This window comes from Pteropus alecto, unplaced genomic scaffold (genome assembly GCF_000325575.1).
Source record: "Pteropus alecto unplaced genomic scaffold, ASM32557v1 scaffold110, whole genome shotgun sequence".
NCBI classification, from domain to species: domain Eukaryota; kingdom Metazoa; phylum Chordata; class Mammalia; order Chiroptera; family Pteropodidae; genus Pteropus; species Pteropus alecto.
In genome coordinates, this window is record NW_006431920.1 from 8,699,956 (window position 1) to 8,723,468 (window position 23,513).

Genomic DNA, 23,513 nt, shown 5'->3' on the forward strand with positions numbered 1-23,513 from the left:
TTAGAATGCGGACATCTTTAGGCAGCCATTATTATGCCTACCACACACTTTAATTAAAGAATATACTTTCTGATGGCAGGAAGGTGGAAGTTAGAATGTATGTTGTTTCCTATTAGGAGATTTCCTAGTTATCATTGCTGAACTAGCAGAAAACCCCAAAATAGCAATAATCATTTGTTTACATATGCAATTCAACTTCAGCTGCTCAGATGGAGGCCAAAAGATCTAGTTCCAGGAAGGCTCACTCACATGGCTAGGCACATTGGTTCTGGCTGTTAGCTGGGAGTTTGGCCAGAAGTTTGGTCTGGGGGCCTCAGTTTCTCCCCATATAGGCTGTCTGGTTTCCTTCTGCACAATGATGGATGGGTCTGAAGAGCAAGAGGCCTAAGAAAACCAGTCAGAAGCTGTATCATCTCATATACTATAGATTCAGAAGTCACAAAGCTCTACTTCTGCCATAAACGCAAGATCACCTTTATGCTCAGGAAGGAAATGTGGCCACATCTCTTTATGAGGAATGTCGGAGTCACAACATGAGAAAAACATATGGGATAGGGGTAGTGTTACAGCTATCTTTGGAAAATAAAATTTACCATGAATCTTAAACTATTTTTGGTGTAGTCATATAACCAACCCCTGAAAACTACATGACCACGAACAATTTGAAGAAATCTGCCTGGCCTACCTTCGAGCTAGCATTTTGGAAGACTAGGTGTGCTTTTGGACTAAAAAGTTCTTTTGTTATTAAACTTTCCCAAGAAACTTAACAAATTATTATTCTAGTAATCAGAACTTACATCAAATATCCTCTGCTCAAAGGAAATCATGTTTATATTTCCTTCTGTTTAACCATGTTGGCATTTTCTCCTCTTGGCAAATGGCTTACTATATAAACTATAGGATAAATAAGTGAGGGGGGCCTTTATGTACAACTCCAGACTCGTAACATCACCAATTGTGCCAAAACATGTAAGTGGCCAATAAGAAATGCAATCAGTCATCTAGATGTTTTGTCTATCACCATGCCAAACATCTGGATATTGAGACACATTTGATGAAAGAACAGATTTTTATTTTCCACCTGGATATTTAACCTTGGTTATGCATAACTATTGAGTAGATTATAGAGCTGGCATAATTTTCAGGTCTCAGCAAATTCATTTCTTTATTATTAAACTTGTTTTACCTGGTTACTTCTAGTTAGGCAGGTATTCTTTCATAATAAATCAAAATTAGGTTTTCTTGTCTTTTGGTTTTTCTCTGCATCTGTGGAAAAAAAGCAAATGAATGTCTGCTCTCCTCTTCATTTCACAGGTGGTTGTATTGAATTAGGTAACTGTGATTTTTCTTTAAACTATTTCACAGTATCCATTCTTCCTACTCTCCTTCTTGATCTTCTTCTTTTCTTCCTCCTGTCTTTCAACATATATTTAATGAGCACTTACTCTGTGGGGGTATGTTTGCCCATATGGGATGCTGAAAATGGCACCTGTCTTCAAGTTGTTTATGTTGTAGTGGAGAAATAGTAGAATAGAGAGAATGTTATAGACAAATGTAGATGAAAGAGTGGTTATTTCTCCTTACAATAGGAGATGAAAGCCAAAGAAGACTTCACAGAGAAAGTGATTTCTCAAATGAGCCTAGTGGGGATTAATAGGGATGGGCTGGAAAAAGGAGAGTGGATGGCATTTAGTCTAGGCAGTGACCCAGGGGACAAAGGGATCCAGAGCAGAAGGGTGCAGGGAAGGCTCATATCAGCTTAATAGAACAGTGGGATGAAAATATAAGGCTTTGGGGCTGAGTCAGATAAAAGCTAAAAAGATAAGTTGGAAAAAAATTGTGTTTTATTCTGTTGGCAATGGGTGCCATCATTTTGAAGTACGAGAGTGACAAAGTCAGCTCTACGTTTTACGAAGTTGACTTTGGGGGCAATGTAAAAGGCTGGCTGTGGAAAAGAGGAGATAAAAAAAAGGAAGAAGGGCCACTCAGCAGCAGTTTTCATAAGATTTGTGGGAAAACATGACTTCTGTAGCATTTTAATTTAATTTCAAATCAGTTACTCATTACCTTCATTTATTTAAACCACATTAAGTGTTTGTCCATAAATCCACAGCAGAACACTTAATTTGCCACAGAATTTATACATTTTGCAGTCAAGCATTATACTGCCATTCTTTGAGATGTAGTTTATAAAAAGACGGGCATTTCCCATGGGTTATTTTAACTCATATTATTGTTGTGACATGTAAGCATTTATGAAAAGCTATTTAAATTTATCCAGAGATAATTTCACTAGAGAGAATAAGGTCTATTAGTTCTAATTGGAGAGTATTTGTAGGTTTGCCTGATGAGACCTATTTAAACCCAATCAACTTCTGACCATGGGCAATGACAAGTCCGGATTTTAAATTCATTTGAAATAGTAACATTCAGCAAATATTTACTGAGTTCCAACTGTATTCCAAGCACCAGGAATGCAATGGTGAGAGAGATTAACATATGCAGAGTTCCTGAGGTAGGAAAGATGTCTTAGGCGACAGGCTGAGATACCGAAATACCAGAGACCATCTGGCTAATGAATAACAAAAATTTATATCTCACAGTTCTAGGGGTTGGAAAGTCCAAGATCAAGAAGTTAGCAGATTCAGTTGCTAGTGGGGGCCCCCTTCCTGGTTCACAGATGGCCGTCATCTTGCTCTGTCCTCACATGGCAGAGAGAAAGGGAATTATGGGCTCTTCATCTCCTGATAAGGGCACCAGTTCCATTATGGGGGATCCACCCTCATGACCTCATTCAAACCCATCACCTCCCAAAGGCCCACCTCTAGATACTTTCACATTGGGGATGAGGCGTCAACATATGAATTTTAGAGGGACACAAATATTTAGTCTGGAGCAGAAGACAAGCAGGGATCTGCTAAGTATTTATTTGAAAGTGAGAAAATTGTGACAAGCATATTTTTGGTAGGTGACATGTAAATTTTAAATGAACTGCTTAATGGAAAACAAGAAAAATGTCCTCAGTGGTAAGAAAAAGAAGTCTCACTTTATCAGAAACAGAAAAGACGAAAAGAGAAAAACCTCTCTAGAAAAGGTGAGGGATCTATTTAGCTAAAGAAAAGGGAGGCATAAAGCAGGTGCTTAATAAATAGTTGTTGCATTAAGTTCTTGTTTTACTTCATGAACAATACAACAGAGTGGTTAATACTGAGACTACCTGGATTTGAATCCTGACTAACTTTATAACTTGAATGTTATGGGTTTAATTATACCCTCCCAAATTCCATTATTCATGTTGAACTCCCACCTCATCACCTCAGAATGTGATTTTATTAGAAATAGCGTCAGTGTAGATGAAATTAGTTAAGGAAGGTTATACTAGAGTAGGCCGCCCCCCACCCCCATCTTAGGTTGGGCTACCATAACAAAATACCACAGGCTGGGTGGCTTTTTGGGGTACCATGACAAAATACCACAGGCTGGGTGGCTTAAACAATAGTCATTTCTTTTCTCACAGTCTGGAAACCGGAAGTCTGAGATCAGGGTGCCAACATGATTGGGTTCTGGCTCTTCCTGGCTTACAGACAGATGTTTTCTCACTATGTCTTCACGTGGCCTTTCCTCGATGCATGTGTGTGGAGAGAGAAAGAAATATCTCTCTCTTCCTCTTTTTATAAAACCACCAATCCTATTAGATTAGGATTCATCCTTATGACCTCATTTAACAGTAATTACCTCCTAAAAGCTCTACCTCTCAAAACATTGGGGTTAAAGTTTCAATATATGAATTTGGTGGGGACACAATTTGGTCCATCGCAGCCCCTAAAACAATATAATGTGTAGTCATGAGAAAAGGAAATTTGGACACAGAAGCACACAGAATAAAGGCAACATAAAGATACATAGAAAGAAGAAGGCTTCTACAAGCCAAGGAAAGAGACTGGGCCAGATCCTACCCTCGTAGCCCTCTGAGAAACCAACTCTGATGATACCTTGGTATCAACTTCTAGCCTCCGGAACTGTGAAACAATACATTTCTGTTTAAGACATTCAGTGGGTGGTACTTTGTTACAGCAGCTCTAGCATCCAATATACTGAGTAACCTTAGACAAGTCCCTTCTGTGTCTTAATTTCCTCACCTGTAGGATGAGGATGATAATAATAATACCTGCTTCCAAGCACTATTGTGATGATTAAATTTATTCATATATGTAAAATCTTTAGATTAGGGAATGTCACAGAAGGGCAGTAAATAAAAGTCCACTATTGTTTTAATAATGCTCCCCTTAGCAACATACAGACCTCTGTGTTTTAGAACACGCTGTATAAGACTCTCTGCCAGTTGCCACTTAATGAGTATAATCTCATTTAATTCCCTCAATCCCCAAAGAAATTATAACAACAACAAAAAAATTCTAGCCCCAAATAAAGCAGCACAGCTCAGCAGAAAGCTCACCAGGCCTGGGGTTGGCAAGTCATGGCTAGGGTACCTTTAATTTCCCCTTTTGTAAAATGGGAATGACTTTCTCCTATCTCATGCTCTTGTTGTGAAGGTAAAACAAAGAGCCTGGCACCTAGCAGGTGTCCAATGGCAGGAGCTGGTTGAAGTTAGGTCACTGGCCCTGATGACCTTTTGCATCATCCTCATGATCTGTCTGAGTGGGTGGCATCCTGCCCCAGAGTCCAGGTGTCCTGCTCCCAGAGTTCTCAGGTGTGGCTTCCATGGTTAGTAATGCCTAAGGCTGCCCGCCTTTCCTGCAGCTGTTTTGCTTTTGTTACTTTATTTTTCTCCCACTTGCCTGTTGGCATGTGCACATTCCTGCACAGCCGTGTACAGAATATGTAGCAATATTCCCCATCTAATTAAGGGGGGAAAAAAGACAATACCAAAAACAAATAAAGTCCAGCTATGACAACAATAGACCTGGCTCTTATTTTAATATGTGTCACTTTGCAGACAGTGGGTATGCTAATCTCTTAGAGGCTCTGATTTCTGGTACTGCATTAGCATGAGCATAACTCTTTCATCTACCTCTTGGGGCCATGGTTCTCTCTCTGGTAATGCTACACCTGCCTCACGTTCCTAGACCTCTAAGCATCTTGCTCTATCTTAGTGGAACCAGGAACTGGGACTTGGGTGTCTAATAGCTCGTTTGGGATTTGTTCACCAACTGCTAAAATAACAATCTGGCCTCACACTCAATATTCATCATGACATTTCTCCAGTCTGTTCTGAAGCATTGGTCCAGAAGTCATTCCTTCTTTTATTTTCTCTTTAGCCCCAATGATACTTTTTATCCCTGTGTGCTCAGAGTGACAGTGGGTCATTACACCTGTTTCATGGGTAGGGAAGAAGTGCTTCCAACTCAAGTGTTATTTGAAAGACAGATCCTCACAAAAATTATTCATGCTCTGTATTTTTATTTACTGTCTTTTTTATTAACAAGTTTGTTTGTTTACTTAGATGGTTAATGTGTCATTCCCTGCCTCGTCTCCTATTAGACACATTCTTCTTCTCGCAACTGTAGAGCAATGCACCTCACGTGTGCTTGTCAGCAGAGGCTTTCTATTTGGTACTTTAAATATATTTATGTCTCCATTGCCCATTATTTGTAGATTACACTTTCAAGAAGGGCATTGGGAACAGATACTGGGGCATAATATTTATCTATTTTTCCTAGGAAGTCAATGGAAGGGTATCATTCTTCAAAAAGTAATCTCAGTCATTATTGCCAGCTTCGATGGTTGCAGAATATAATGGTGGGACCTACATGCCATGAGCACTCAATAAACACTGGTTGACAATTTTAATGAAAGAGGTCCCTTTCTCATCACACTTTTACAAAATCAGAGGAATATCCAATTTGACAGTTAATCACTTAATGAAAACATTTTCCAAATAAATTACCTTCTTTTTACCTCTATATAACCCTGATTAAGAGAAAAAGAGTTCCAAACTAATCAAAAATAGATTCACAAATATAATGGACAATTTGGTGATAGACAGAGGGGAGGGAGGTTGGGGGTCTGGGAGAATGGGGTGAAGAGTTAAAGAAGTACAAATTAGTAGTTGATAATTGGTCAGGGGATGGGAAACATGGCAGAGAGAATGCAGTTAGCCAGGGGAGGGAGGGAGCAATTGGAGGGATGGTTTTATGAACTATATAAATGTCTAACCAATGTACTGTATACTTGAAACTAATTTAAAAAAATACATTTATAAAAAAAGAAAAAAGAGTTCCTTTGAATAAATTTTATTAAGTTTATTTGAGTAACATTGGTTAATACAATTATATTCCTTTGAATAAATTTTTAAAAAAACCTACAATACAGTAGGTAGAGCAGACACAGGTATAGGCAAAATGTAGTATTTAAAACTGGAGTCACTAATTTCATGGAATTGTGTTCAGAGTATCAACTTTTTTGGTCTTTATTTTTAACACTAGCTTAATATTTTGAAACTTTTGAAAGATTTTAACTAGTATATTTTAAAAGAAAAAATACATTTGCAAGTAAGGGAAGAAAGAAAGAGAGAGAGAAGGAGAGAATAGAGAAAGAGAAAAACAAATTCTCTCAATACGTCATGGGAGAGTTACAAATGGAAGGATAAAAAACTAAAATATGTCCTATAATATTAGATCAAAATTGAAGGTATCAATACAAACTCTTGATTTTTTTATATCTATAGATGTAAATGTAGATATACCTAAAATAGACATACATGTCTATTTTCCCAACTCTGTCTGCTGAGGGTGTCTAAAAGAATTGACATATTGCAAAATGCCACTCTCAACTAAAAGAAACCAGGACTTCTTGGAAGAAAAAAAAAATCATGTAAGACTTGGGAAAAATGAGCTTGGAATTTATTTTTAACCCAGGAGTGAGAACGTGCTCAAAGGATGATGGGAGTATATAAACACAAACACACTCTCACTCATACACACGTACTCACACACACACACAGAAGCCAGCTTGAAGTCACAGCCGATCTTGGACAATTTGAGTGTAAAAACAAATAACAAGGCAAGTGAATTATAGCCCATTGATTAAAACATGAATCTTTTAGTCCATAATAATGTAATTAAATAAATAAACGAATAAATTAATGGCAGAGAAACATAAGAAGAAATCCAGAGACCTTAACCAAATGATCAAGCTTGATACCAGCAGCAAACTAGCATTGTGTCCCTATTGACCTCATACTGAGCACACTGTCACTCCTGAAGTTTTCCTGCATTTTTAATGCATAATCTAAATGAAATCGTGATGTAATGACAGACGCATCAAAATTGTGGGATATTCTGCAAACCAATTGGCTTCACTAGTTAAAAATATCAAAGCCAAAAAGGATAAAGGAGGGCTAGTGAACTTCTTCTTCTTAGAAAATGCCCACTGAAGTATTTAGGAGTTAGGAATGAAGGATATGGGCGTGGTATCTTCAACTTATTCTCAAATGGTTTAGGGTGAGGAAAGAGAGAGAGAGAGAGAGAGAGAGAACATGGTAAAACAAGGGGTTACGTTTATAATAAATAGTTGGTGAGTGTGAGTATATGAATATATAGAAATTCCTTTCCCTATCCTTGCAACTTTTCTGTCAGTTTGAAACTATATCAAAATAAAGAGATATTTTTTAAAGTCCTAAATGAAAAGAAAAAAATCACCCAACATAAAGACATTCCTTTTCTTAAGAAAAATCAGCAGCCTGGTTTGGACTACGAAGTGATATTCCAGATGTGTTAAGCAGTAAGTTCAATGTCTGGCTGCAAAAATATTTAACTTCTTATGTGTAATAGTCCCCAACTGAGGTTCAGACAAGTTACATTTATCAAGCATGTTGACATTTCTAAACTCAAAAATTTGTATCTTTGAGACAAACTGGCCTCATATAAAATTTATTTTATTGATGAGATTTATACAAGTATAATATCAAGGTAGTCCTTGATATTAAGCTTTTTCTACTGTAAACACTGTTTAATTTTAATCAAGGTCTTTTGGACTCAGATCTTTTTCAAAATATTCCCTTTGGAAAAGTAATATTGTGCAGAGTAAAGCAATAGTACTCTGATACTTAACACAGATTGAGATTGGGGACATTTGATCACTGGAAAAAGTACTCATCATTGTCAAAACATTGAGACAAGCCATGTGATGCACCCACTACATTCCATAAACTCCACAAATATCAGATTTAAGATATAGCAGTCCAAATTAGAATTTGACACTTTCAAACATAAGTGACAAAAATGAGAGACATATATCAAGCCAAAGCAAAAATGTACAGCTATGCATTTAAGCAGTGGAGATGAAAAAAAAACTGTGGGATGCTGATTACATTGGCAGCTTTGCATAATTTAAAGAAATAAAAAGCAACGGATGGCATTGTTAGCAGTGTCTTGATACTACTAAGTTTATCTCAAGACTGGTATTTATTTTTTGACCTATTTTTGTTTTCATCTTTCATTATTGTTGATCTTAGTGTGTGGATTTTCACTGAAGTTACATAGAATATTAGAAGTTAAATTTATGTAGAATAAAATTCCCAGGGCATAGCAATATTCTATACTTTTCACTGTAATTTCACCAATGATAATCCTTTATACGTGTGGTGCTTTGCTGTTTGCAATGCTTCTTCAAATTTCAGGTGTTACGTTGTGTCCAGCTTTTTGCCAAATATTGCAAGATTTATTATGTTGTCTGTGGTTGTGGTTTTGATCTCCTTTTGAATGAACGTATTGCAATTTATGTATTCGTTCTGCTGTGGGTACATCTTTGGGATGTTTCCACTTTGAGACTCTAGTGTAAGTCCTTTGATGAACATATGGATGCATTTCTTAGGTTAGTATGATTCTTGGAGTAGGATTGCTATGTCATTGGCTATACATATTAATGCCAGTTTTCTAAAATGGTTGTACCAATTTACACTCAGTTGTAGGGCATAAAAGTTGCAGTTGCTTGACACTTTGCCAACACTTGGCATTGTTAGTCTTATCAAGCAGGAAGGAGTAATTTAAGGAAGGCAAATGCTTCTGCTGAGATCAGCTCACAACCTACATAAAGTAAAATTAATTTGTTTAAAGGAGTCAGAGAGTTGGTGAAGCAATAGGGACCAGAAAGGCTAAGCTTCCAGAGAGGGAGAAGTAAACGATGTGAGTTTATCATGTATAGCTGCTTTTTGTTGTCAGGGGATTTGCAGATATTTGGTATGGACAGCAGGGTGAGAATCTAGGATCTGCCCTGGGAAGAGGGATGGAAAATGGCAAATGCATGAGACTTTGTGCAGCTCTAGAAAGCTAGAAAGACAAAAATGGAGAATTTAGAGATCTCCGACACACAGTCGGTTTTCCTCTCAACACATTCGTTGAAATTCGAAGCTGTGTAAAGTGGAAGATTAAAAAGCTAAGTTGGAAACAACTGAAAAGTAAACCAGAATGTTGCCCAGTCCCACACTGTCGAGTAGACTAAAATTAGAGCATAGGGCCCGCCAGGGACTCAGCCTTTGTGTGTGAATGCCTGGAGTCTCAAATGACCTGGAAGGCCATGTTTCAAGAATAAAAGAGAACCAGAGATAGACTGAGTCTGAACTTTGCAAAAATGGCCTCGACTGGGTTCTTAATTGGAGAAAAGTGATAAGCTCCACTTTTTCTAACTAGTGGAAACATTAACCCATTCTAAAGAAGATAATCTCAAGTATTTGTATATGAAACTGCTCTATGGAAATTTTTATTTTTTATCTATTTCATCTTTTTCTCAACTCCTTTGAAAATATTAATAGTTACTTAATGTAATCGTCTGCAAAGTCTAAGATCTGCATCACCTGTGCCTCTTTCCATTGTCCTTTTTTCCATCGGTTTTAGCCCCATTATCTAGTCTCTTGGTAGGCCCGTGCATTTTTGATTGAATATTAAAACACGGATCTTTAATCTCTTGAAGTTTGTTTGTGCCATCTATTTTTTTTTTTTGAAGTTGTTAATTTAAATCAGCTTAAGGGCTATGTCTGAAAAGCCTAGTATACAATTTCACTCGTGACTCTGTTGTCCTTTGATTTTGGGGTGATATCTATTGTTCTGCATAGTGATTTTGGTTGAATGCCAGGCACTGTCAATAGCAAGTATGATAGGTTTTGCATGATCTATCTGTTTTTGCTACAGTTCATCGTATCCTGCAGCTAAGTAAGAGGAGTTCATCTCAATTCAATCAGAAAATGATGTAACCCAACACTATTTTGCAGTCTCTTTAAGTCTTGGTCTACTTTTCACCTCCAGTTTCTGGAGTGAATCTTGCCAAGTGTTCCGACTGAAAGACTGAAGTAGTTACTACGATCTCTTTTCCTTGGCAGTCTTGAATTCCAGTTTTTTGTTTACCCAGTGTTGTGAGATTGCCAAAAACTCCCTTCTTGTCAGCTGCTTTTTACTTAGCTTCTTAACCTCTGACGCTGCTCAGCAAGGAGTTGGCAAATGCCTAATGGGGAATGCAAACAAGGTCAGGCTTCCTTCTCTATGCCTCTTTATTTTCCATGATCATTGAGGAACAATGGCCTGGACGCCAGTTTTTGTCTTCCAGCCCTATGATCCTTTCAAAAGCTCTGCTGGCCCCTCATTTTTGGCAGCCATCTCCCACCTGGATTCACAATCTTTTACTCATATCAAAAGTGATCAAATGCCCTGAAAGGAAAAGAAGCATGTATAAGTTAAGCTTATCTCAATGGCTGCCACTTTTTCCTGGGATCTTAGCCCTCAAATCCTGGCTGCCTAAGCAATTTTCCAATGTCTTCACACAGATTTTATTTATATATATTCTATCTGTCTTTTCCAGTTATTCTTGGTGCTTTGCTGGTCTACTATAAGTATGTCAATCATAGCCAGAAACAGAAGTCCCTTCACATTGTGTTATGTTAACCTTGAATTAAGTGTCATTATTTCTATTTTACAAATGAGGTAAGATTTTAATGAATATATGTGGTCTTACCACAGTTATTATATGGTTAACAAATGATAGATCTTGGATCATGAATTCTGATTCTGAGCTCAGGGTTCTTTATATCACGTCACAGTGGCCCCTATTGTTTTAGTAAACTAACATCTGATCAGTTGGCGAGTCTATTGCCTGAAAAAAATAAAAGGAAAGGCTACCTCTCCATTGTCACTTGTCTATTTTTGATGTGTACTAATGAAATACACATATATTTTCTATTTTTTTCTTGCTGGACCATGACTCCTCTGGTTTGGTGTTCAACTGAAGTAAATAATTATATACCAACATATTCTGTACATATTTAATAGACATAATCTCTATGGTAATTAAAATACCTTCAAAACAACCAAAACACATTCAAAACAATCCAACTTTTAGAAATATGTGTATATATTTTATAAATAGATCTTCCCTAAAAAAAAATTAACATGATTTTAGTTCATTTTAAAGTAACATCATAAGAACTAACATTCATTGATCACTTACAGGTTCCCTGATCCTATATACAATATTTTATGTACAGGGCATATGTTATCATCATTTTATAAAGGAGGGAGCCAAAGTTTAAGAATATTTTTAAAACTTGCCTAAAAATGTTTACCTGTAACACAGTCAAACCTGGGTCTGTACCACACAGCCTAAACCAGAGTTCATGTCATTAAATATTGTATACACTATTCCCAAATACACAGGGCAGAATATTCATATTTCTTCCCTTTACATTTTAATGTCTATCAATTTCCAGTTATTATTAATGGAGGAAGAAATCACTTCCACAGCTGAATGAATTGAATGTGTATATATTATGGTTGCTGTCATGGATACACAAGAATCACAGGACCTTTTAATTTAGTTGATAAGAAAGAACATGAACATGAGAAATACCCCACTGCAAAATGTCACTCAGTGTTGAGTGACACAGATAAGAGATTTAGGAAGTTAGACAGCAGAAGAGCTGTGAGCCTACTGTTGACAATAATGACCTGGAAGAGGATGACTCTTAAAGCTCATCTTGAATGGCAGGGCCTAGAGAAAGTCAAAATGTCCCAGACAAACACCACAGAGGTGTGGATGGACTTGGCGTGTCCAGGTATCAACGCAGAGCCATCAAAGGTCTCTTTTTTTGGTCTTCTTTAAATAAGCTTATTGTCTTTGAAGTTTTTAACATTTTATTATCAGTTTATCTTAAAGAGAAAAACTAAGCAGAACTATTCTTGCAGTTTACTTGAATAGGATAAGCAGTGCAATACTTTATCCCCAACATTGCCCTCCTCACTCATCTTTATTATTTCATATCCATCCATTTGTTCGAGTCTTCAACAGCTCTAATAAATGCCAATTATCTTGAACATGAGTATGCCTCAAGATACTGTCCTATATCAACAGCTTATTTTAAGCTAATTAATATAGTCCGTCTATACTTTGAGAATACAGATTATGTTCTGAGTACAGAAAGAAAAAAGAAGGCATCATGTGAGAGATGGAAAGTACAAACGTACAATGACCAGACCACGTAGAATTCTGACCTACAACCTCTGCCATAATCGGTCTCCAAAATTAGGACTTTGTCAATGACTGCCAAGCTTTTATGTTTTGCCCCCACTTCTAACTCAGGACCAGTAGAGATAGCCAAATATGCCCTCCATACCAATCCCTTAAAATGTCCTGCTTCTAGATGGCCCGCCTCCAGCTTCCCCATGGCAACAACCACCATTCAGAGCACTTTTTTTTTTTTTACTATAAAACTTTCCCACTCCCCAAAACTTTGAGTCTCTGCCAAACAAACAATGGTGGCTGACTCCCTAGCACTAGCATAGTTTAAATAAATAGCCTCTGTTTATTCTAATTGAGGTGGTCTTAGTTTATTTCCACACATGTTAGCAGAGGGCAAACAAAATGTTTATTGAGACTTTCAGGTGCCAAGTACTTTGTTCTGTACCAGCGCCTGGAGCAGCAGAGATGAAGGAGCTAGAAAGAACTCCTGCCCTCATGATTGGAGCTTGTAGTCTAATAAGAGAGGCAGATCCCCCACCTCACTCCAAGAAGGTGAAATAAAACATGAATAAAATGATAAAATAATATTAGAAAATCACGAATCGTGCCAGTTAAACGAACAGGGTGCTTAGAGTAGGAGGGGAGTGGCTTCTGAGGCTGGGCTGGAAGGACGTCTCTGGAGTAAACTCAGGCTGAAACTTGATGATAGCGTGACAGTAGAGCGTGAAGGATGGGCTAGCCTGGAGTAGAGCTGGCGAAGCAAAGAGGCGAGGTGAGGATGCGCTGGGAGAAAAATGAGTGTGAGGAGGCCTCCAGCTGTGAGGGAGCGCTTTGAAGCAAGTATTGTTCCATTTCGTAGACGGGGAAAGTGAGGCTCAGAGAGATAGAGTCGTTCAGAGTTTGACAGCTTGTGATCGGCAGCGCAAGGTTTCCGGTATAGTTTTTTCCTACAGTTCCTGCCCTCCAGGGCTTCTGGGGAAGCTGGCCTGGGCGTAGATTAATGAAGGAATCCTTATAACTGAAGAGGCTTCTTAATGGCCAGAAGATCCGGGAACACTGGTGACCTAAGGGAAGGGAAGGCAAGGGCTCTTAAAAGAATAGAGGAAAAGTGATGAAAGATGGATAAAGGGACGCTATAGGCAAATACTACCGACTTTATGATTTTGCCTTAGGGCAGCTTTAAATGAATGGGTAAGGAGGAAAAATGGAGTATTGATGGAGGCCAGTGTCTGAACTGACATAGTGGAAAGGTTTGACCGAAGAATTTTCAGGTTTGAGAAGTCTGAAGATAAGGTAAGTGTTGAAAACAATGTGTTGGTGAGCATGATGAAGTAGTGAAAGATTTTTTTTTTAATGGATTAAATTAAAGCTGAAGCCAGTATTAGAGATGCTATTTCTGTTGCCGTTACTTCATGCAAACAAGATTATTTTCATGAATTTTCACAAATTCATTTTTGACTCTTTTGACCAAGTTTCAGCAACTTGAGGCAAAAAAGAAAATCTAAAATAGAATCATGGTTGTTTCTTCTTTGGCGGGGGCAAAAGGATATTCCTGTTGGTCTCAGTGGGCTGTGAGGAGGAAGCTGTGGGAAGAATCATGCCTTTTGAAAACAGGATTGCTCCCACAGACACCTGCCAACTGGTCTTTTGTGACGTCACTGCCATCAAACGTATCTGAGGATATTAAAGAGCTAGAAGGCTCCATTAAGAGAGAAAACAAAAGACTTCTGAGAGGGCTGGTAGGTTCTCTGGGAGGTGTAGCCCCCCAGATCCCATGCTGCAGACAGCCCTTAAACTCTATTTAGGGAGCTGGCTATTTTTAATTTTCCTTAGTTGGTTCCTGGAACTTGAGTCTACAACTTTTTTTTAAAACTTTCCCCCTCCCCTCCTCCCCCACCTAAAATAAATAACAAAAAAAGACATACTATCCAATTTCTCTCTCTTTTTCTTTTACCTTGGTGTCATGTCTGTGGCTAATCCATGCTCTGAGCATGTCTTCGTTATCCGTTAAGGACCCGTCGCTGCCTTCTGGGTCTCCACGCAGCCCTTATCGTAAGCCTGGTGGCAGTATCATCCCTTTAGTTCAGAAGCCCAGATCTCTAAAAACCCCTTTAGCTGAGAATCTACACTAAGACGATAATATCCGGGCTGTTCTAAAGTGACCACACCAGTATTGACAGAATCGTGCAATTGGCAGGCTTTCTGGTGCTGATAGTCTTGTTGATTTTTGCTAGTATTTCTCAAATATTCAGCGATTGACTGATCTTAGCGTTTCTGTGACTGTAATGTCTCCTTAACATGACAAATACACAGTGGGGCCTGCTGTCTCATAAAGGGGCTTGAGCATCTCTGCAAAGCTGCTGAAGGGAGACGGGCTTCGGTTTACTGCTTGCATGGGATAAGCATCGGCTGTCACCATGGCTCCCAGAAGGGTTCCCTGATGCAACTGAGGAGTTTCGGAGACAAGCTTGAGCATTCCATCACCCCACAGATAAAGAATACGGACAAGAGCGGCATTCTTCCGATGTGTTGTCAAATGGATCAGAGTGAACTGTGACAGTCCTGGAGTGTGGGCGTGGGCGGAGGGGCGGGGCCTCGGGGAGAAGGGAACCGGTGCTTTCCATGTGCGAAGCACCACCGCGTCTTACGTGGTTGTTCTGCCTTGTAATATGTGACGTGGAGCAGAAATGGACCTTATGACGGGCTTAATTATTATCGTGCCCCTGAACAAGTCCATTCATGAGCCAAGTCACACAACATTGTATAATAACACTATTACCTTTCTCCAAAGTTTATTGTGAGAACAAACCTGAAGAAAAGAATTTAAAAGAACTTTGAAATATCAACTCTGCTGAGTGGCAGATGTGATGGGTACAAAAGTATGCAAACGCTTCTGGCCAGTCCTCGCGGGGAGTCAGGCAGGAGGGGTAGAAAACTCTGGTCCTTCTGGAACTCAGGAAGTAGCTGAGAGACGTACAAGAATTAATGCAACTTTCGGAAGTATCAAAACCTGAGTTGTGGCTTCAACCCTGAGATTGCTGGCTCCCGCCTCCCGGGTCCCTTCTTCTGTGGTGGATGCCTGCACAATAGGAGTATTTGGCCCATATTATGGTCTGGGAACTGGAGGTCCTAAAGGTTAAACATTTTGACCAAATTCAAAAAATTAAATGTTATCTATGTATACAATGAAATTGGACAGACTGGGTGGCTTGATTATCCTGAATTGTAAACTTTTTAGAGTTTCCTCTGAGAACTGTGGAACATACAGGTTTTTTTTCTGCTTCATGTTTCCTTGAGAATCAAAATGATTAACTCTTCTGCTCGTGTGATTCAATCTCATTCCCACAGACAACAGGTTTTAGTGGCGCATACCTTTCTCCTGACTTCAAATCTTTACGTTCAGCTCTAGGGTCCTCTTGTGTCATGCTGGAGGAGACATCTATTTTTTGTACCTGCACAGATTCTGTTTTCCTCTTTGATAATAAAACTCCTCCTTTGTCTTTTGTTAACTGCCCCTCCACCTCTCAATGGAACTGTCAATCATAGTTTTATAGATGACTAATAATAAAATCCAAGGCCCCAGGACCTACTTAATTGAGTTAGGGTAGGCGAGCAACCCCAGGAAGTCCCAGTCATTTGACATATCATTTTGGATGCCCAAACCAGGGAGACGATCTCTCCTGTGAGATTTAAGCTCATAAGTACTTGAGTCTATTTTTGCAACCACATGAAGTGATCCAGCTTGACCACAAAGTAAGCTCATAGGAAGAGAGATAATGGAGAGAAAGAGAGAGAGAATGGGGAGAAGGAAGATGATGAAGAGGAGGAAGAAAGAGAGATGCTCTAATGACATGTTTTATATTCTCGAATCCAGTCACTTGAAACCACTTTCTACCTGTCTATCATCTATCTATCATCTATCTATCATCTATCTCTGTTATCTATTTAATTTTTAGGATAGTTTGAGTTGGGATTTTTTAAACAAACAAATATCCTGACTAATATATATGCCCAATATAACAGACAAATATACATGTTGATTCTCAGAATAACATATATTGAACGGCATATGTTGAATATACATGATTAAACACATGTTGACAAGTATGTGCTTTAATACTATAGCACCTAACATACATAGTGGGTACTCAATAATGTGTTAAATAAAAGAATAAAGCCTTGTCAGTGCAGAGATGATTATTATATGTTTCTTCAGAGTTCAGGAATAGGGCTGAGAAAGGCCATCCTCTGAAATGAAAACTACTAAAACCCAGCCACTGCGTATAAAATACATTGCACGCTAAGGTATGTTTTGAAAGTGTAGCTGATGTGACGAGGTCACCTACTGAGTCCAGTGAAGAAGACAGGGTGTTTGGTTAAAAGCTGTTATCGGCTCACCTCGGTTGTGACACGAGGGAGAAAGCTCCTGCCTCGCTACAACAGAAGAACAATGTGCTAAATAAAGACGAGCCAACAGTAGGAAGTGCTAATGTGTTTCCACACACTTATTAATGTTGGAAAGAATGATGCGACCAGTGCTCTCAGGAATGCAGGTGTATGTCCAAATACTCCTACTGTAATTCTGTACTTACAAGCAATCGTTGGCAGATAGATGTGTCTCATCAGGGCCAGCTTCATGACCGCGCGACCTCTGAGTGACATAAAGCCCTCGCTTTTAGAAGGGCCCCGTGTTCAGTTTAACGTTCTGCCGTTGCTGTCTCGAAATTCTTAATGGTTTTGAACAAGGGCCCTGCATTTTCATTTTGCGCTGGCCCTCCTGAAGATGTAGCCAGTCCTGATTCTAATTCATAGGTTATGTTTCTCAATGAAAATTAATAAAATGAGATTTTATATTATCAATCAATCTTCAGTGGATTTGATTAATTAAAGGTGGTTTGCCACCAACATGAAAAATCATAAAGTAGGCTTACACAATCAGGGTTCTGAACCTTTAGAACAAAGAATCAGAACCCAGAATGTGGTGTTTATGAACATTTACTACTTAGAAAATCTGATGTAAAGAAGCTAAACTTTTAGTAGCCATTTAGCTTCAAAGAAAAGTATAAATACGTGTCCCACCTGTTTATGCTGAAAAGGGAGATGAAAAGGATCCCTTCAAAAAGACAGAGCTATAGCAAAAATATATATTGTCTTCTATAGCTTTCATCATTTACTCATTTTAGGTTTCGTATGTGTAGCCTATTTCTTAGATATTTAGATTATTTCTAGATTACTTTCAATCACACACACACACACAAAGATTTCCTGAGAAGACGCTTCATGAAAACTAACATTTATAGAGAATATCGTTGTGGTTTCTTTCTAGAAAATGAACTCATTGATAGAGAATCTATATCATGAAAATATTTTGACTCGGCACTGATTAGGTTTCTAATGGCTCTCTTCTCTATAGTTTTGTTCTGCACAAAAAGAAAATCACCGTTATTAGTTCAAGATGAGAACCTGACAACCAACTATAACCTCAACTATTGAAATGCATTTTTAAAGATGTTTATGCATTATTCAGTAAGATACCTTGAATCAAACATGTAAAAGCCCTTGAAACAAAAAAATATATACTATATAACCAATATTATCACCAGATGGTAGACTTTATTTGTTATCCTAATTCCATTTTACATTTAGAAAATAAATATCAACATGAATATTTAATACATTTACTGTAACAGAGGCAAAAGGCCAATATTATTATTGTAGGAATGTGAGGCTCAGAACTATTTAATTTTAACGGTGCTGTTGTTTTTATATGCCACACCACCTTTTTTTCATTGGAATGAGCTAGAATGTTAGTAATTCATTGCCAGAAGAGTCTAAGAAGCAACTCTGTACCTTTTATAAAATACTGTTTTTAAGATCAATACATTTGTTTAAAAACTGGCTCCCCACTTTTTGCTCCTGGTTTGGTCATCATCCACATTGTTCATTCCTCAGAAGGAATGAATAAGTTCATATGTTAAAATATTATATATTTAGCTTTTTAAGGTAGAATATAGGGTAAAAATGATATGCAGCTTGAGATAGTGGTCCATTTATTTGGCCTAATAGTTTTTATATTGTTGGTGCAAATTCATTTACTCTGAAAGAGTTAAAAGGATATATATTGGGTGTGTGCCAAGGAGCTTTGGAAAAGTAGGTTCTGTGTAAGAAGAGGCCATGCACTGGTGCTTCAAGTTTATGTTTGCTTGCATTTGAAAGGAGAACTTAGGTCCTAAAAGGCCCAGCTATCTTGGAGGATCCCCAGGAAAAGCTATTTTTTATAGAGGATTAAGCAATTTAAGCTACGGATTTCTAGCCCACCAGAGCCAGTGGTGAAGGATTTTGTTATAAAGGGTTACCTTTGGGGAATCAAAGCAAACTTTAACCCAATATAGATTTCCCAACTTGGTTTATTAGTTTTAATTATAGCGTTTAAAGGGACATCAATTTCTATTGCTTTTTTTTTTTCATCTTCTTCTGTTTAGGAAAACATAATCATCTATTAATTTGTGCAATATACAATTATTGAATTTTTGTCCCACAGAATACCAGTGCTAATGGGGAGAAATAACTGCATTGTTAGCCAAGGTGGTTAAATCCAAAAACCATTATGGAGAAGTACGTCTTCAACGAGCTGTCAGAAACTGATGATCACTGGAAGCATAAGTGTGACATTGTGTTCTATAGCACATCTGAGAACAGAGCAGAATGAGCACTTTTCTTATTTGTAATGTGAGAATATAAATACTTATCTGATAGTTATAAAATAATAAGATAATCTATAAAAAGCAATGTAGGCACGCTAATCCAATAAACTTAACATAGAATCATTTTATTTGTGTTGTTAAAATAGCACAGATGTACACACACACGTGCACACACACACACACAAAGACATTTACAAATACCAATCAACAGAAAATAAGATATTGGGCAATCTCTGAATAGCAGTATCCTACGAGCTACGTGTATTTTCAAGACCTCATTGTTGAAGCTTATCAAAATTTTGTTCTGCTGAGCCATTGCCTATCTTGAGAACTCAATGAATTTCATGAAAGCAATAAGTAGATTTCCAAAACTGAAAGAACCCAGCCTTGTTTGGATTTAACCCTAGGTTCATTTCTCACTTGGCCTCATAAACAAAAGGAAGAATTCTTTTCACTTGCTAATGCCCAGAATGAGGTAAACCCTCTATAGCACACTCAGAAAGACAGAAACCCACTTAAATTAATCACATAATAGGAACCCTAACACAAGCTATATGCAGAAACACATGCACCCCAAGCCAGGCCATGATATTAGTAACTGCAAATCATTCAAACAGTGGAGGAGCTGGGAAATAATGTTTTTCCCAGCTTCATTAGGGTATAATTGACAAATAAAATTATAAAATAGTTAAAGTGTGCAATGTGATGATTATACATTATATGTGTGTGTGTGTGTGTGTGTGTGTGTATAGGTATATATATAATATTCCCACCAAGATAATTAACATATCCATCACCTCACATACTCACCTTTGTGTGTGTGTGTCTGAGAACATTTAAGTTCTATTCTCTTAGCAAATTTCAATTATACAATATAGTGTTACCAACTACAGTCACCATGTTATATTATATCCTCAGACCTTATTCATCTCATTCACTGAAAGGTTGTACCCTTCGAACAACCTCTCCCTATTTCCTCCTCCTCCCCTACCTCCAGGAACCACTTTTCTACTCTCTGTTTCTATGAGTTTGATTTTTTTTAACTCCACAAATAAGCGACACCATGCCATATTTGTCTTTCTCTGTCTAGATTATTTCACTTAGCATATCATCCACATTCATTCAGGTTGTTGCGAATGACTGGATTTCCTTCTCTTCAAGACTGACTAATACTTCATATATGTTTATTTTCATATATATCTTTCACTCCTTTTGGTCCCATCTCTCATGTGCACTCATCGAGGCATTCTTAATCTTTCAAATAATTACTATTTTACCAAATCATTTTTTAGTTAGCAGAGATGACTTGGAGATGAAAATTAGTAAGAAATGCTAGATATCATATTAAAACAAACAAACAAAAAAGGATGGTCAGAGATCAAACTAAATAAGACAATTGAATACACCATTTCTCTTTTAGTTTGGTGAGAAAGTAGATATTTATTTGCATTTAGCTGCTAAGAATGATGTCCCGCCGCCCGCCCCCCTCAACCGCCCTCGCCGCCCCCAGGGGTAGAAAATAAATATTGCAGCTTTAGGAAGCATGACTGAAATAGATATTTTTTCTGTTGAATTTATTCTAAAGTTAATTGATCCTCTGTATTTAGGGAGTATATGGAGTATAAAAGATAAAACAACTCTGATTTTAGTAGTTCCTCATTATCATTTAGAGTTCATCATTATATTCAGGGAAGCTGAAATGCTCTTAATCATATCAATAATTGATCAATAACTGCTTTGTACTAAGTGAATAAATGACACATCAGGTAAGATTTGAATGAGAAATTAATCATGCTATACATCATTGCTTTTATAGAGAATCCTATTGGACTCTTTAAAAAGAGAGAAAATCGACTCATTCTTCCTAAAGTAACATTCAAGGGAAAAATATGTATGTATCACCCACTATCTTCTGGGTGATACTGACTTATTGGATAATTGGGTCTCATGTCATAATAAGAGAGAATAACTTTCCTGGAGCAATGATGCACTTAAACAAAATAGGTCAGATATATAAATAACAGAAGAGGCAGGTACAAAAATTCAGAGTCAGCTTAGAGACTGTTTGAAAACAATTTTTGTCTCAGGAGACACTTTTATTTTCATTAATAGCCAAATATTCCTAAACAAATGAAGGAAGAATGAAGCCTGATGAATGTATGAGGACTTAAATAAGGATACAGAAATCTGGTCTACACGCTACTGAGTACATCACCAGAACAGCACAATGCAATCAAGGGATGTGCGCTAATGGCTAATTTGTGTTCTCTTGGTTTAAGAAAAACTAATTTTTCTTCTCCAAAATAGTTTCGCTCTTGGCATCACTATAGAGCAACTGTTTCTGTACTGCTGGTGTCATATGCCTGTTCGCTCCTCATTGATCCACCAAGGCCACTCTGAGTCTTATCCCCAAGCGTGTTTCCACCGTCAACATTTATACACAACTATGAAAGATTGCTGAGAAATAGTTCTGTGGTATAGACATTGCCGAAGGGAAATAGACATAAAGATGATTCATCGATGTCTTGCTTTTGTTTCTACTTTTATTCTTTCTTGCATATACTTTATTGCATATGAACTAAATTCTGGATATTTTTATATTTCCTGTCTCTTGTTTGGAGGTACTGGGATCTGATATAGGGTTGATCCAGATGTCCCACAACATAATAACACTTCTTTAAAACAAAGATTGTGCATTTTCTTCCTGCCAGTCTCTCACCTCACTGCTCCTCTCTCTTTTTCTCTGGCTCTGAGAGTTAAGCTGACCACACCCCCTTTTTTGCATGGGAAGACTATGATGTAAATAAGAAAGTTGATAGAAAAATACAGATTGAGATAACAGGGACCTAATTATTAGTCTTTGCATCACTGGGGAAAGCCAAAGGCCAAAGCTGTAGAAGCTTTGAACATAAAGCCATTATGATCATGAAACTATCGATTAATATGTTCTATCTTGCAGATTAAGTATTTGGTTACTTATTGTTTCTTTTCCTCTCCTTCCTCCGCACAGTTTATAAAATAGAGTCATTGTAAAAAGTGATTTGGGGACCGGTTAATGAGGCTATTTGCCACGTTAAATAGAATTCTGCCCCGAGGGTCGGATAAAAATTGCACTAAGTTATCTGAGGCCAGATTCACTGGTTTGGTTAAATATAAATGGGACAAAACATATCATCTGTGGTTAACCAATATGAACGCCTTAACCTGTGCTCTGGGGGGAGGGGACATTAGGTTGTCAGGTAGTTAATGAGCCCTCTTTGATGACTAGAACTGTTGTCTACTATAGCATTTTGATTCAAAGAGCAGTAGAAATACAAAGAGCAAAAGTACGAAAGCGATTTTCATAGACTGGAACACTGAACTGAAAACAATTCAAAAAATTATTGAGGCTAAGTTCGCGTTCCTCATTTTGGGTCAAAGTTTAAGGACACCAGTAAGGATACACTTATATTTATTTATATAAAAAAATGAACTCCAGGATTAGTTGAAAGTAAATTTAACATAAGTTAGCAGCAATATTGTGCTGAATTAATAGATTTGGAAAATTAGAAAGAACTTTGAATGGGGAAACAGAGCATTTGGGTTTGAGCCCAGACTCTGTCTCTCTCTCAGTGATCACCTGACCCTGGATAAGTCTGTGGTGCTTAGTTTTCACATCAGCACACTGAGGGCGTTGAATTAAATACTCCGGTTTACCCTGGATGTAGAGTTAGAGCATCAATGTGCACAAGAGGAGAAGAAGAAATGAAAAGTGGATTGATTCTGTGGAAGGAGAGATTTGTACTGAGAAATCAATGAGATAACCTTGGAATATCAGATTATGGAGAGCCTTGTTGATGTCAGTGCTAAATCAGATAGGTACTAGAGAATGAAAAAATTGTAAATAAGGTAATAACATGATGCAATTGTGGATATAAAGCATGAATTTGGGGAGAAGTAGAGTAGGCATACATAAGAATTTTGCAGTAACCCAACTGTGATATTCTGTAATATTGTAATCGCAACTATAGAAAACAAACATATACTGACTTTCTAATTGGAGGTTGGCATCTTTGTTAAGTATTTTACATGCACTACCTCATTTAAAAAGCCAGTGAAAGAGACATTGCAGTAGAAAAATATAAAACAGCAGGACTTGACTGATAACGCGAAAGCTAATGTAAAAACTGGTCAGTCACGATAGGAGTTTGGAGTCTGAGTGTGCCACTACAATAACACCATTAACTTCCGATGGTCAGCCAGTTTGGGGAGAAAGACTTAGTGATAACATTTGGCCATGTTGAATTTGAAGCTATTTCCTTAAGGAAATATAAAATACAGGGGTAGCTATTTCTAAGCTACACT